Raw genomic sequence first — 15,091 nt, forward strand, 5'->3', positions numbered from 1 at the left:
GTGTAATCTGGGCATGATCTTTAGGGAATTGACCCATATGGTGTTGTACTTTGGGTGGTCAAATGCAAATGGAAGTATTATAATGGCAGAATCCTCAAAAACAGTTATATATAGAGGATCTTGGGGTCCAATTCCATAGATTGATGAAAGTGGCCACACAAGTAGATAGGGTAGTAAAGAAGGCATGTGACATGTCTGCTTTGATTGGTCAGCGCACTGTGCTATGTTGCAAATATATAAAACTTGGGTTAGGTGCACTTGAATGTTGTTTGCAATTTTGGTCATCCATTTGCAGGAAGGATATGTAAGCTCTTGAAAGGAGACAGAAGAAGTTTACCAGGATAGCTGAATTGGGGAGACATTGAACGAACTTGGATGATTTTCTCTGGGGTGTCAGAGGTTGAGGAGATACGATAAAAAGCATAAAATTGTGAGAGACATTAATAAGATTGACAGTCAGAATCTTTCTCCTAGTGGAACAACATTAAATACCATAGTAAATGCATTTAAGATGGGGGGTGAAGTTTATGGACATGCAGCAGTTGTCTAGATTAGGCTGCCATGGTAATGGTGGAACAGATACAGACTGACATCTAAGAGGCTTTAAATAGAAACACGAGTGTGTGGGGATAGAGGAAATGCAAGCAGAAGAGATTTAGTTTAATTTGATAGCACGTTTGGCAGAGATTGTGAGCCAAAGGAACTGGTTTGTTGTTGTGCTGTACAGTTCTATGTTCTATATTAAATATAGACACAAACCACCCACCCATAACCTATGCTTTCTAAAAGGAATGGGAGGGAGGGTTCTGAAGCATTTGGAGCATTATTAGCTGATTGTTACATTCACTCAAGGTATGTAGGGTTGGTAGGCTGACCCAGCACTTAATTGACCTTGAGAAAGTGGTAACGAGCTGCTTTCTTGACTGCCTCAGCCTTTGAGATGTGGCTCTTCCCTTTATGCTGTTACAGAGAGAATTCCAGAACTTTAGGGAATTGACAAAAATGAGAAATAGCATTTACAATTAGAAACATCCAACACATTTTACACCATAATATAATAAACCACACATCCTTTCACCATTTTGGAGGAAACTCTTTACGAGAAAACAAAGCGCAAACATTTGATTCCAGATACGCTGCTGGGGATCATTTGATCACAGTAAGCTCCCCCCTCCCCCACCTTAATTTGACTTCCACTCACTGCAGAGTAAAGGTACAAAAGAAAACCACAGGTTTACGTCTTTTCCCTCAGCTCCAAGGGGGAGAATTTCCCCTGGTTCTCTTGTTTTGCACTGTTCACACCTTTTCACAGGAAATCCTTGCTTATTACAGGAGATCAAGCGAGTCATTGGTAAATTGGCAGGTGAATATTGTAGGACTGGTGTTGTAAACCAGTCTGTGTTTACAATGAGCCAGTGTTGAATTATCACCAGCTGTGCAGAAGTCATGACCAGGGATTTTATTAGTAAATGACACAGAAATGAGAATTCTTTATTCTGCGGTGAAATATCTTTACTTGAGCTTAAGAGATCATTATAATCAGAATGCAACAGCTGCCCCTCTATGCTATTAACTAAACTTTAAACATAATCATGACTGCCCTGAGGGTATTTTCATTGATAGACCACAAGATGTGACTCCTGATGACATCTTTCTTTACTGCATCCCTTTCTCAGTATGACGATGGCAAATTTCCTTCCCTGAGGCTCAGTAGGGAACAGGATAGATTTTTTAAAGAGAAAGGTATAGCTACCTTGCTATCTACTAAAAAGAATATGCTTTCATCTCAGATTTACTGATGTTTCTGAAGACAGCTTTGCTACTTACTGTGGGTAGCATTCAAAATTGTGCCCCTGGATCAGTTGTCCCCAAGATACCAGTTCAGTATCTTAAGAACTGTACTGCTGCAGTGCACTCTACCCCCTTCCTTCCATATGGTAGAAAGAATCATGCCATACCCGGCTGTGCAAGGGTTATCAACTCTGATCTGCTGAAATAAATTGAGATCTGTAGTGGATTAGAAAAGGAGGCAAAATTCCTGGCTGCCCGAATCTTAACACAAGCTCGAAAATCCTTGTCGGCATCTTCTGTATCAATATGACAATTTTTTTGGAATAGGTTAATGACAAAAGATGAAATAAACAGTAAATTTACTTTTGTTTTATTTTATTGGGTCTGCAACATGACAGATGAATTACCAAACAACTGTCCTTAATGATTTTGAGTGTGTTTTGCCTGGCCAGTGCCTGGGTTAAAAGTAGTTTAAAATATTTGTCAAAAACAAGAGAAAATCTGCAGATGCTAGAAATCCAAGCAACACACACAAAATGCTAGAGGAACTCAGCAGGGCAGGCAGCATCTACGGAAAAGAGTATAGTCAGCATTTCAGACTGAGACACTTCTCCAGTCCTGGTGGAGGGTCTTGGCCCAGAACGTCAGCTGTACTCTTTTCCATAGATGCTGCCTGGTCTGCTGAGTTTCTCCAGCATTCTGCATGTGTTTCCTAAAATATTAATGTTATTATTTGATACACTGATGAATTTAGGAGGGAAAAACAAAAAGGATATTCAGTTGTATCTTATCCATTGGCTAAATTCTGACTGCAATAATAAAGTTGTTTTTCACTTTACAATTGTAATCTGGGGGCTCAAAATGGAGTTGCATCTGGAAGCTTTAAAGTTTAGACAAGAAGATCACAGTTTGCTTAAGTTTAAGATGTGCCTGATGTTTTATTGATAGTCCTTTGTGTATTGGTTTCTCTAAAATGAATCTGAATGCATAACGATATTGAGTATGGTACATTAAAATACCAGAGTACTCAATATCACAAAACTCATTGGAATGCCTCTTCAACAAGATGATAAACATTTAATAAATAGAATAACATGTACAAACAAGCTGGATGAACTCAGCAGGTCAGGCAGCATCCGTTGAAATGAGCAGTCAACGTTTCGGGCCCATTGTCAGGACTAAAGAAGGAGGGGACAGGGGCCCTATAAAGAAGGTGGGGGGAGGGTGAAATGTGCCAAGTGAAAAACCAATCAGAGGAAAGATCAAGGGGTGGGGTAGGGTATAGGCAGGGGAGGTGAAGGAGGAATGTAAGGGGAAAGCACTATGGGTAGTAGAAGAAGGCAGAGTCATGAGAGGTGATAGGCAGCTAGAAGAGGAGACAGAGTGAAAGTGGGATGGGGGAAGGGAGAGGGAGGGAATTACCAGAAGTTAGAGAATTTGATGTTCTTACCAAGGGGCTGGAGACTACCCAGACGGTCCATCTTCCAGTAATTCCCTCCCTCTCCCTTCCCCCATCCCACTTTCACTCTGTCTCCTCTTCTAGCTGCCTATCACCTCTCTCATGATTCTGCCTTCTTCTACTACCCATACTGCTTTCCCCTTTCATTCCTTCTTCACCTTTCCTGCCTGTCCCCTCCCCCATCCCTTGATCTTTCCTCTGATTGGTTTTTCACCTGGCACAATCCACCCTCCCCCCATCTTCTTTATAGGGCCCCTGCCCCCTCCTTCTTCAGTCCTGACGAAGGGTCTTGGCCCGAGACGTTGACTGCTCATTTCAACGGATGCTGCCCGACCTGCTGAGTTCATCCAGCTTATTTGTACGTGTTATTTGACCACAGCATTCTGCAGTATACTTTGTGTTTAATAAATAGAATGATAGTTGACAAATATTTTAGAGTTTTTTTAACTTACAAAACAGAACTAAATCATTCATACACACCAATGGTATTTAAAAAATAATCAATAAGAAAAATACTGTAATTTATACTTGGGTATGCCACATAAAATAAGCATTCCATGCTGCATAAAATATCACCAGATTATTCTTGTATATGTATGGGAGATAATTACTAACAAGTGCAACCATTCTGCTCTTGTTAGATCCACAAGAGATCCACAACAGCAAAGAATTTACAGTAAGGCAGTTCTTGTTCGTATATATCAATGGAAAATATCCAAATGTTAACAATATAAGCTGTTAGTTTCTAAACGTATACACAGAGATTGAGCTGATACCTAGCCAGGGTTGCTAGGCAACGTCTTATACTTGTACCCAAAAAAGGCTGCCAGCCTGGGTAAGCACACAGAGATACAGCAGAGAAGTCAGAGAAGTCACTCAAACTCAGGGAAAGAAAAAATAATCTTTGTAGTCTAAATAAATAAAATAAAAAATAAACAGACAAATGGGAAAATGGAGCAGTATCTACACTTAATTACCTAATAAAGCTCCCCAAGACGTTTGATCTCTCTAAGGCATAGGACTTTGAGAGACGGCTCAGATGCTTTGGAGATTTAGGGTTGCAAGCAGTCTCACTGAGGCTTCAGAAGAGCATCAACTAAGTATACGGATACACTGTATGGGGAACAAAGCAATGGACATCATGGATAGATTAGGACTGATAGATGCTCAGGAAAAGGAGTACAAAACCATGCAGGACAAATTCGAAGAATATTTCACAGGAAAGCAAAATGTGATATATGAGGTGCAATTAGAAAGACTCGAGAAAGAGCTGATAATAGGGGTCTCAGCTCAAACAGAACAGACAAGTGAAAGGAAGGCAGGTAAAATGTCCTATTGCAGGAGATATGGCAAGTCTTTATTCTATGTCAAGGAGCTCTTTACAGCAAAATAGATGAAAAGCCATCAATTCAATAGAGTTGGCCTTTATAAAAGCCAGTGTCACTCAAAAATGGTTCGTCATGAGGTCAAAGAAGACCATGATTCAGCCAAAGAGAGAGCTTTCCTTTGGGCTTTAGATTGAAATAGACAAGATTAATGTACTACGGTTCAGTTGCAAAATGAGGCAGAGATGTGCAAAATGGACAATGGGGCTGATGTCATGGCCATCCCAAAAGTCTGCTCACCAAACCGGCGAAGAAAACAGGCATTACACTAAACCCAACAAAAAGTGCTCATGAGACCATGGAAACAAAAGCTCAGTGTGTAAAAATGAGAAACAGTTAAAAGAGGATGTCTATGTTGTTCAGAATCTCTTCTGAACACTACAGGGATGATATGCTTTCAAGAAGCTGAACCTCATTGCAAGGTTGGATTCAGTAAACAATTTTCAGTGGCAGGAACAGTACCCAGAGTTGTTCACTGGCCTAGGGGTACTGAAAAAAGAGAACCTTATCCAACTGAGAGCAGGAATGATGCCCTACTCTCTGACCACATCGAGAACTATACCTATTCCATTGATGAACAAAGCCAAAGCTGAACTTCAGAAATGGAGGCATATAAAATCATAACTAGAGTGAATGGACATACTGACTAGTGTGTGGCATTGTTCCTGTTCCAAAGCCAGATGGCACAGTGAGGATCTGTTTTGATCGCTAAAATATTGAATAATGTAGTGAGGTGGGAGAAGCTTATTCTGCATTCTGTTGAGTGCACATTGGGTATGCTGGGTAGAGCAAAGTTCTTCACCAAATAGGTGCAAACTCAGAGTTCTGGCAGTTCCGTTTCGCTTCTGAGTCACAGAAGCTCACAATCTTCATCACCATATGGATGATATGCATTCAAGAAACTTCCTATTGGGGGTCTCATAGAAACATTCTGAGTGTTAAAAGGCCTGAACAGATTAGATATGGTAAAGTTATTTCCCATGGTAGGGGATTCTAGGGCAAGAGGACATGACTTCAGGACTGAGGGATGTCCGTTTAAAACTGAGATGCGGAGAAGTTACTCTAGTCAGAGGTTGGTAAATCTGTGGAATTTGTTGCCACGAGCGGCTGTCGAGGCCAAGTCATTGGGTGTATTTAAGGCAGAGATAGATAGGTTCTTGATTAACCAGGGCATCAAAGGGTATGGGGTGAAAGCAGGGGTGTGGGGATGACTGGAAGAATTGGATCAGCCCATGACTGAATGGCAGAGCAGACTCAATGGGCCGAATGGCCTACTTTTGCTCCTAGATCTTATGGTCTTATTGGCATCTCATTAGCTTCTGAACTCTTTCAGATGAGGATAAACCAGATTTTGGAGGGAATGGAGGAGCAGTCTGCCACATGGACGATATACTCATCTTCATAGGCTCAAGTGAGGAACATGATGGAAGAGTGTATAATGCCCTGGTTAAGATTTTTACTGCTATGCTGTATGTATTTCATTTTAGCAGTTCTGTAAGAGTAGTCTGTTCTGCTTTCAACCTGATTAGATTTGGGCTGAGATAGGGGGCTTCGTAGTTTATCTCAGGAATTTGGTGTCAGCCAATCAAGATGGTGGAATAGGAAGAATATTTGAGAGAAAGTTGGATGGAGAGATTTTGTGAAGGACACTGGTGCGGGTGGAGCTTTTTTTGGGTGAGGTTGGGAGAAGAAAGGAGGGAAGATGGCTGAGGATGCCATCCCTGTTGCACAGGGTGCTTTCTGCAGATGAATGGCTTCCAGGAGGAAGGACCAATACTCCCATGGGAGATCTGTCTGTTTGAGGTGGATTTCAAGCGACATTCCGAAGATGGTGTGTGCTTTCACGCAGACCAAGGTCCCAGCACATGAGCTACAAACAAGTTCAAGATGGGATCCAACTTATGTGCACATTTGACTGTTTAATTAGAATGGGACCTTTTTGGTTTTTTATCTTTCTTTTCTGTACTAGCTCGTTGGTTAAGCTAATATTCATAAATATACTTCCTTTATAATTGTATGCAATGTACTGTTATGAAAGTACCACAGCTCTGAGGGGCCGAAGGGTGCGGGACCAGCCCCCTCCTTCAAGAGAATCGCAAGATCGCTATTAATTCGGGTCTTGGACCCAGGAAATGAGAGACAATGCCACGGAGTTGACCATTGTTCTTAGAGGCACCTGTGTGAATTGCAACTCTATAGTACGTGCCAGCTATCAGGGACATGGACACCCTCGGGCAATGTGGTGTGGGGATGGCCTCACCCTACCTTGATTGACATTTACAAATCTGCCTGCCATGATAAAAAGGAGACTGCTGGAGGCGGTACTCCAGCGACGCACTCGACGGAGACCATCGCTCATTCCTCTCGTAATAACGGGAAGCTGCTCAGAAGCCACGTGTGATTTGGATCCCCTAGCTAGGGAATCGAGTGGCTAATAACCCCGAAAAGGATTTCGGACTGACAACGAGGAACTCCCGTTCTCGATCTCACGCTTTGAGTCCAGAAGGCTGGCAAGTTTATTTTCTCTCTCCAACCCGTGAACACCCAGCGGTCCCTCAAGCGGCTAAAAGCCTCCATGAACTGGCGAGACTTTCATATTTCAATTGGACAAATCGTTTAACCTCTAGACAACGATAGAGCTTAGTTCTTATGGAGTAGTACTACCCCTGCGCTTTAGATTGAGCATTGACAACGTATGTTATCTGAATGTTTGTATTAACCTTACGTTTGTGTCCCTTTATAAATAAAAACGTTTGAAAATGGTACCATCAGACTTCAGCGGACCTCTCTATCTTTGCTGGTAAGTGATCCAGTTACAGGATACGTAACAGTACGATCTGCTATTTCTTGCTGACAGGTAATTGCAGGCAGATAGTGAATCACACAGCTTTCACACAAAGCAGGGTTTGGGTGGGCAAGGCATCCCAACCTCACAGATTTGATGTATACAACCTGGACGTATGGAGCCTGAAAAAGGTGGGTTTCTCACCATGGAGTCCAATAGCTGTTATCAAGGGGCTTAATGGCCACGTTTCCAGAGACGCCCAGTAAAAAGGGGTTTCAAGTGGAAGCTGCATTGGAGAACTGAAACAGGCTGGAATCACCCTGAACAAAAAGAAATGTGAATTTGCAAAGTTGGAGATGAAGTTCTTAGGCGACTGACTGTCCGCAGAGAGAGTGCAACCAGAGTCAGACAAACTGGCAGGAGTTCAGAACATGGAACAACATACAAATGTATCAAAAATCCGCAGCTTCCTTGGCATGGTAAACCAGCTGGGAAAGTTCATTCTAGATTTGTCAGAGAAAACAAAGTCTCCTCTTTCAGAGAAATGTTTGGACCTGGAATCCACCACAGGAGAAGTCACTCTCATTATTTAAAGCCGAGCTTATCTCTCCTCCAACATTGGTGGTCCTTTGATCTGAACAAAGCAACCAAGGTCTCAGCAGATGCCTTGTTGTTTGGCCTAGGGGGAGTGCTCATGCAAAACTTCAGTAGTGTATGGAAACCAGTGGCATATGCATTGAGAGCACTGATTCCTACTGAACAGCATTATGCCTAAATTGAAAAGGAAACATTGGCTCTCGCGTGGGCTTCAGCTGCTGCTTGAAAGACACTAAGTTCCTACTTGAAACAGATGTCAAGCCACTCGTCAACTTCATCAGCCTGAACTACTTTGATGACTTTCCTCCACATCTGCAAAGATTCTGAATGAGGCTTAAACAAATCCGTTACAGCACTGAACATACCAGCAAATCTTTCACAACACCGGCCTCTCTACCGAGAATACCATGCAAAAGAGAATGGATGGCAGCTGACTTCACCCTCATGGAAGGTATCAACATCTACTTAGCTCAAGTATGTGAAACCTTTCCTGCGTCACAGAGTAATCTGGTCGAAATTCACGTTGAGTTGCAAAGGACCGAATCTGCAGCAAAGTCATGTAATATTGTTAGCATGGATGGCCAGCTGTTCTAAAACTCAGACCTTACTGACTAGAAAGAGACACACTCACCTTTCTTGATGGTTTGCTGCTGAAGTGTTCCAGGCCGGTTATTCCCGCTTCTATGCACACCAGAATCATCATTGTGAAGCAGAAATCTGCACAACAAATCATGCTGAACCTCTCTGTCCCACAGAATTCCCAGCCTTTCTATGGCAAATTGCAGACACAGATATTTCCGAGCTGAAAAGAGACAAATATGTTCTCACTGTGAATTATTACTCATGGAATTTTGAGCTGTCCAAGCTGTCCTCTACATCCTCAGCAGCAGTTATACAGCATCTGAAAGATGTTTTCACTTGCCATGGAATACCAGAGACATTTGTGTTAGTCAACAGTCCACAATTCAGCTGCTCAGAATTCAAAGCCTTTGTTAGGGGCTCTGAGTTCTAACAGCAGATACGCTGTCTGCAGTACCCACAGGCAAATGGAAAAGCAGAAAGAACAGTGCAAACTGTTAAGAGTCTCCTACTGAAAACAAAAGACCCCACAAAGCACTGCTAGCTTATCACTCAACACCTTTTACAAATGGCTACAGTCCATCAAGCTGTCAAAGAGTCAGGGATTGAGAACAAGCCTACCTGTTCTTACTTCTCTTCTCCAAGCTCACTTACCGGACAAAGGGAGAAACTTCCAGACAACACAGCATGAGAAAATGAAGAGCATCTCATATACACAGCAAAATCTTTGTCACTGCTCAGGAGTGATGAAGCTGCTTGGTCTTCAGACAATTCACCAAAGGAAGAATAGATGGGTAACTTGCATCACGATTGTTTGTGATCAGGATATCTCAAGGTGCAATCAGGCAGAACTCCTGAGGTGGACGCACCTGTTCAAGAATCTCCATCCGCACCAGAACTTCCAGAAACCTGTATCAGATATGGTCGTTTATCAGTCCCGCCACTGAGATGTACTATACTCCATACCCTAATAGCTCAGGGCAGGAGACTAAAGAAGCAGAGTAAGCCTCTCACTTTGCTCAGTGTTCCACTAGTCTACCCTGACCTCTGTAAGATTTAATGCTTTTTTAACCCTTACATACTGTTTGGGTCAAATTTGACCCGTTTTGACATTTGGCAGCAGTAAAACCACCCTAAATGCCATTTTTTTAGCCGAAATTTGATGACTTTTCATAAAGTGACCCAAAATGCGCAAAAATGAAAATATTTAAACATTTTAAACTTTTTTACAGGTGCTACAAATTTTTGTACATTGAGGCTGTTCTGGGTCAAATTTGACCCGTACCTACTGAAATGGATTTTAGATCCCTGAAACATTAATTAAGGATTATTGTACATTTATTAATATCAGATAGGCTATTTACACATTCTAAGTAGATCTGAGGTTCAAAATTTGGTATAGACACATGTTATGAGGGGATTCTTGGGCTGGGTCAAAACTGACCCAGACCATACTGTGAAGGTATAGAATATGAACAGGTTGCCTGTGTTAAAAGAGTTCTAATGTTGAAACATTTCACAGATTGAGATGGTTCTTAATAAAAAGGAAAAGAAGGAAACAGAGAGACCATTAAAAGAAAAGAGAAAGACAGTTATAATGTTGGCAATTCTTTTCTATGTTTATTTAAGGAGCATAGGTTATGTGCTATGGATAAAGTGAACTGAATTGTCCAATTCCATGACTGCAATTCCAATTCCATGACTGTCATGACACAATTCCTGCAATTTCATCACAGTTCTACGGAAAAAGTGTACATACGTAGCTTTTCCTTTCTTTTCAAGAGTGGGAGATGTTGTGGTTAGCCATCCCACATAGGAGGAGTTCACATACTGGACAAGCAGAGTTATCAGTAAAGCTCAGTTGAAGAGCCTGCACACTGGCATCTGGGTGTGCTCTGCACTCTCCCTCATAACAAACTCAACAATTAATATGGCTGTTCAGTCACAATCAGCCATGATGCGAGAATTCCATCTAAAACATTGACCTATGATTCAGAAGTTGGTTACATACTTCCACTCTTTTTTGTGTTCATTGTACACATTGCTGGTAAGTTAAGACTCCTTATGCTTATAAATAAAGCATATTTGCCTTCTTAAAAGTTTCTGTGGTGCATCCTGCATTCAAAGTACCCATACTGTATCTCTGACACTTGGGGAAGATAACATGTAAAATCATAACTATATCTGTTATTTATGCATTTGATATCCGATCACAAAATCTTTAAACAGGAACTTTCCTATATCCCTCCTTATACATGTAACCCCAGGTTCGGTGGGTTGCGTTAGTCTAGGGGAAGACAGTCGCTGCCCCTGCCAAACTGGTGATATCTCATTTGCGAGGATTCTGTGTGATGTGTTCCCCTGTTACAAATCAGCACTACAAAATAACAAACACTACACCATATGCAATTAAACGATTTAACTATCATTCTTAATTTGACTAGAAGGTTAGTAAAGAAAACAGAAAAAAGGGCCCACTTTAATGAAAGAGTCTAATGTGCACATTGGAGCTCATGATTTTCCCGTCCGTTCATTCTCCATCAATTTCCCCGGGCGTCGTCAATTCCCGACCCCATTCCACATCCACTCTGTCGTGCAGTCTATGCCCTTACTGTTCCGGCATCTTCTCTCTTCATCTTCAACCAAACAAAAGCCCATGAATCCTTCGCTCTTGGGCACACAAGAAAAGGAAAACCTCCCCTCATTGGACACTACACATTCCAAAGCTCTCATTATCTCTAGTCATAACCCAAACACTACTGCTGCAGAGAAACCATTACATTAGCAGTGAAACCTTTCCCAGGGCGTTACATACAGTAGAGAGAAAGTGTAATGACCAGGACCAGAGCAACAGTTCATGTTGTGTAATGCAATGCAATCATATCAGTCTCAGTCATCATTGACGTTAGGGAAACTGTTCAAGTCTCTTTTACTCTTTTCAGTAAAGCAGTGATAAGGTGTGGATAGAGTTGGCAAAACTTGTGATACTTTGCATATTAGCATCCAGATAAATAGAGGTCCTTTAATATTTTGGAATGAAAGTTAAATTTCAAAATGTGAGCAACAAGTTGAAATTCTGTTCTGCGCTACTGAACAGATTTACAGCAGAAATGTAATTTTAAATTAATTGACTATTCTAGAATGTCATGTATTTACTGTACAAGGCAAGATTTTAGTTATAATTAGTTACTTATCATAAATTATGACTAAAAATTCTTATTATAACATTTTTCACAGAATCTATTTGATCTGACACGACCGAAATATTTAGATGAAACTTCAGTTTGTGGAGATGTTTACAGCTGAGCAGTTTGTGCTTCAGGCTACTGACAACAATCATCAGTGAAAAGGTTTCAACATATATTTAGACATTTATAGTGAATGTGTCACTAAATATTTCAATATTCTTCTGTGAAAAGGCTGGACTTTAATTGACTGTAATTAATGGTGTTGGAATGTTGGATTTCATGTTAAACTAAGTGGGAAAGTTGAAAAAGTATAATTCTTGCTGTATCCCATCACAAATCAAAACGATGCCATTTCTTGATGTGAGGGAAATTGCGTGATGTGAGAATCAAGCACGTAAAATTACCACTCAGCTGGGCGGGTTGAAGTTTTGCAGCAGATTACTCAAGGCAGGATTTCCAGCCACAGTATGCTTTGACTTAGTCCATTTTGTTTCCAATATGATCCTTTGACTCCATTTCTGGAGGTTACAGATTCATGGTGTCCTTTTAGAGATTTGAAGGCTAACTCCCTAATACTGTATTGAGGGGTGCCACACTGTTAAAGGCATCATATTTTGCTGAGTGGCTAAATAATAATACTGTCAGTTCTTTTTTTCACTTGATTATAAAGATCCTATGACCCTACATTAAGATGTAAAGAGCAGAGTGCAGTAATCTGGACAATTTTTAAATCAATATCGTTAAAACAGCCTCTTTTTTAAACATATCACTGTTTCTGGAAATTGACTTTTTGAAAATTGGGAAGGCATTCATTACATGAGGGATAACACCTCTGAAGTACTTCAAAGCTTTATAATGCTATAGGATAAACCTCAAGGGAAAAAAATGGCTTCATACAAATCTATTTACCTTATCTTCAATATCACATTGCCTACCAGGCCACTCAGAGTCATCAGGTCAGGCAGCATCTATGGAAAAGAGTACAGTTGATGTTTCTAGCCAATACCCTTCATTAGCACTGGAGAAAAAAAGATGATGAGGAGTCAGAGATAGAAGGTGGGGGGAGGGGAGGAAGAAATACAAGGTGATAGGTGAAACCAGGAGCGGGAGGGCGAAGTAAAGAGCTGGGAAGTTAATTGGTGAAAGAATACAGGGCTGGAGAAGGGGGAGGACTGATAGGAGAGGACAGAAGGCCTGGAAGAAGGGGGGTGAAGAGCAACAGAGGGAGGTGCTGGGCAGGTAAGGAGATAAGGTGAGAGAGGGAAAAGTGGATGGGGAATGGTAAAGGAGAGGTGGCGGGGTGGGGGGGGGGCGCCATTACTGGAAGCTTCAGAAATCAATGTTCATGCCATCAGGTTGAAGGCTACCCAGACAGAATATAGAGTGTTGCTCCTGTGTGCAGTCTCATCACAACAGTAGAGGAGGCCATGGACTGAGATGTCAGGATGGGAAGTGGAATTAAAATAGGTGGCCACTGGGAGATCCAGCTTTTTCTGGTGGACGTAGCATAGGTGCACGGCAAAGTGATCTCCTAATCTACATCAGGTCTCACCAATATACAGGAGGCTACACCAGGAGCACCCGATACAGTAAATGAATCAAGTTGGAGGAGCAACAACTTGTATTCCATCTGGGTAGCCTTCAACCTGATGGCATGAACACTGATTTCTTGAACTTCAGGTAATGCCCCCTCTCTTTCACCATTCCCCATCCCCTTTACCCTCTCATGACTTATCTCCTTACCTGCCCAGCATGTCCCTCTGTTGCTCTTCCCCCTTTTCTTTTGTACTTTCTTCCATGGCCTTCTGTCCTCTCCTATCACATTCGCCCTCCTCCAGCCCTGTATCTCTTTCACCAATTAACTTCCCAGCTCTTGACTTCACACCTCCCCTCTCCTGGTTTCAACCATCACCTTGTGTTTCTTCCTCCCCTCCTCCCACCTTCATACTCTGACTCCTCATCTTTTTTTTCCTCCAGTCTTGATGAAGGGTTTCAGCCAGAAAAGCCGACTGCACTCTTTTCTATAGATGCTGAGCATTTTGTGTGCGTTGCTTGGATTTGCAGCATCTGAAGATTTTCCCAGAATCATATTTCTGGCCCTTCCTCATTATTATAACCAAAACTATTTGAAGAGAAGAAAAAAATCCACATTTTTTTCTTAGTTACTTTGCCAGGGTGACAGAAGATAAATCTTTAATTCCTTTCGTTTCCAGGGCAATCTTAAAAGTTTGTGAAGAGTATTTTGTGAAGAAATTACAAACATGAATCAATTGAAGGATTTGTGCAAAATATACAATTATTTTCTGAGTATCCCCAGTATTTCAGGTCACAAATCTTTTGTTTTCTTTCACTCGTGGATATGAAAAGGCTGATGACTCCCTTTGGCCATCAACAGCCAAATGCTCTGTTGCAATGGTTGCTTCTTCTTTAAGCAACATCAGTCATTCTTGTGGCCAAGTGATGACAGGACACTACCTAAACATCAATGTCATGCCTTGAAAGAGCAGGGTAATATTTCTGTTCAGGGTCTCAATGCTAAACAACGTCCCATCTCTCATTGACATGGCCAGCTAATATTCAGCTGCATGGTCCCAGGAAGCAAAGTAAAAATGGGTTCTAAGGCACCATCCAATCATTAAATACTTCATGAAATGCAAGAGGGTCCAAAAATAAGTTACTATTTATACACAAAGGGACAATAAAGTAAAAATGCTTCTGTTTCACTATCCACATCAGACTCAGCAATTTACTTTCTTTGCCCAGATATTACGGCCCTAATTGGGACTCTCAGGCCCAGGCTGCAGCCCACCATCCAAATGAGGTCCACCTCCAGAAATGGACTATATTTGTACTGCAGGACTAGTAAGGCGTAAAGCCTGTTCTAGGGCTTGAATGGGAGCTGGTAATCCAAGTTATATAATATTGCTCAGCACCACCTTAAAAATTGTATCATGTAACCTATTATACTGGCTTTTTGATTCATTGATTTAGTGTGTAACTTGCTGGAAATAAGAGTAAATGTACAAAGGGACAGCAACAGTTCTACTTTCATATCTTTTGTTCAATAGCAACACTTTGTTAGTTCAAATTATCAGCCACCTTCTAATATCTTAGCGAGTGACTGTGTGTAAGATACTGGGACAGGATGGCTGCGATCCCTTTCAAAATGAGATAACACATGAATGGATATAGCAAGATACAGAGCTGTGTCTGATTTGTGAGCAATAGTAAATGGTTGAACAAATAAAGCTGCCCAAGCTGCTGGATTTCCAGGAGATAATGGGAGAAGAGTTTATATTGAGCTGTC

This window comes from Hemitrygon akajei, chromosome 2 (genome assembly GCF_048418815.1).
Source record: "Hemitrygon akajei chromosome 2, sHemAka1.3, whole genome shotgun sequence".
Taxonomy (NCBI): domain Eukaryota; kingdom Metazoa; phylum Chordata; class Chondrichthyes; order Myliobatiformes; family Dasyatidae; genus Hemitrygon; species Hemitrygon akajei.